The 2,232-nt window shown below is 37.9% G+C and overlaps 1 pseudogene; it reads left to right on the top strand.

Annotated features, from left to right (window-relative positions):
• The first annotated feature begins 1,049 nt into the window (after positions 1-1,049).
• On the top strand, positions 1,050-1,432 carry LOC701799 (small ubiquitin-related modifier 2-like; annotated as a pseudogene).
• The last annotated feature ends 800 nt before the right edge of the window (positions 1,433-2,232 follow it).

Here is a 2,232-nt window from a genome sequence, read left to right as displayed (position 1 = left end):
TTTTTGTAGTCTCCCTATATTGCCCAGGCTGGTCTAAAATTCCTGGCTACAAGTGATTATCCTGCCTTGGCCTCTCAAAGCACCGAGATTTCAGGCGTGAGTCACTGGACCCGGCACTTAGTTTTTAAAAATGTTCTACCTACACAATCATGTTATCAATGAAGAGCCACAGTTTTATTTTTTTCTTTTCAAACTTTACCCTTTTTACTTCTTTTTCTTGCCTTATTGCACTGGCTAGGACTCCCATACAATATGGAACAGAAATGGTGGTAGTGGACATCCTCAATTTGTTCCAGTCTCAAAGGGATCATTTTTAATACTTTATGCCATAAAATGTAAAGTTTGCTGTGTTTTTAAAATTTACTATCAGATTAAGAAAATTTCCTTTTATTCTTACCTTGCTAAGAATTCTTATCATGAATAAATGTTGAATTGTTATGAATTGCTTTTTAAACATCTACTGAAATATGATTTTGCTCCTTTATACTTTTAATGCAGTGACTTATATAACTGATTTTCAAATGTGAAGTCAACCTTACATTTCTGGAATGAATTAAAATTTGTCATGATGCATTATCATTTTTTATTTAGTACTGAATTTGATTTGCTATTATTTTTGTTTAGGATTTTGTGTCTACGTTTTGACAGAAATTGTTCCGCAATTATCATTTTGTGTAATGTCCTAGTTCAGTTTTAATATCAAGGTTATGCTGCCCTCATCCAAAAAGTTAGGAAGTGTTCTTTCTATTCTCTGAAGGAGTTTGTGTTAAACTGGTGTTATTTCTTTATTTAATGTTCGGAAGAATTAAGCAGCTAAACCATCTGGAAGTGTTTTTTGTAGGAAAATGTTTAATTGCTGATACAATTTTTCTAATAGATAGAGGATTATACATAGTGTTCCATAAGATTTGTTGTGTTTTTCAAAAATGTTGACCACTTTATCCAAAATTTCTAATTTATTAGCACAGAGTCATTATAGTGTCATAATATCTCAATTGCCTGTAGGATGTACACTGGATAGATTCACAGCAAAACTGAGCAGAAGGGTTCTTCTGCCCCTCCTGGTGCTGCTTGTGTGCTCATTTGGTGAGGATCTGGTACCTCTTTTGTGAAGCAGCAGCTGAGGACACTCCGGCGCTCGCCATGGCCGATGAAAAGCCCGAGGAAGGAGTCAAGACTGAGAACAAATGATTATATTAATTTGAAGGTGGTGGGGCAGGATGGTTCTGTGGTGAAGTTTAAGATTAAGAGGCATATACCACTCAGTAAACTAATAAAAGCCTATTGTGAACGACAGGGTTTGTCAATGAGGCAGATCAGATTCTGATCTGACGGGCAACCAATCAATGAAACAGACACACCTGCACAGTTGGAACTGGAGGCTGAAGATACAGTTGATGTGTTCCAGCAGCAGACGGGAGGTATCTACTGAGAAGGGAAACTGCTTTTTTTTTTTTTTTTTTTTTGATGGAGTTTTGCTCTTATTGCTCAGGCTAGAGTGCAGTGGCGCAATCTCGGCTTACTGCAACCTCCACCTTCCAGTTTCAAGCAATTCTCCTGCCTCAGCCTCCCAAGTCGCTGGGATTACAGGCGTGTGCCACCACGCCCAGCTAATTCTTTTGTATTTTTAGTAGAGACGGGGTTTCATCATGTTGTCCAGGCTGGTCTCGAACTACTGACCTCGTGATCCACCCACCTCGGCCTCCCAAAGTGCTGGGATTACAGGCGTGAGCCACCGCACCTGGCCCGAATCTGCTTCTTTACTCCAGCACTCAGTTCTTTAAAGACCAAGATTACAAGATTACATTCTGAATTAGAAAATTGCAATTTGGTTCCACCGAATCCTGACTATTACAATACAGTTTTCTCTATTCTTTGATTTCCCCCTTCCCCATTCCTTTATGTACATAAAGTAACTGATATATGTGCACAAGCGTGCTGCATTTTAAAAAACTGAACAGCCAATGGTATGTTTTGATTGGCATCAAGTGGAGACGGGATGGGGAAAAATACGGATTCTGTGAAAATATCCCCTTTCTCCATTAGTTGCATGTTCATTCAACTTCTACCTTTATATTCCAGTAAGTTATTTTGCTCTCACTGTTTTAACAACAACAACAACAAACAAAAAAAAAACACACACACACATAAAAATCCTTGCATACCTTGTTCAGTTGGAGAATTTTAATGTTTTTCATTTGTCATTATAAAGCCAAGGACAATTTTATAACT

Source organism: Macaca mulatta, chromosome 16, assembly GCF_049350105.2.
Source record: "Macaca mulatta isolate MMU2019108-1 chromosome 16, T2T-MMU8v2.0, whole genome shotgun sequence".
NCBI lineage: Eukaryota > Metazoa > Chordata > Mammalia > Primates > Cercopithecidae > Macaca > Macaca mulatta.
Note: the sequence above shows the minus strand (reverse complement) of the source record. Positions and strands in the feature narration are given on the sequence as shown.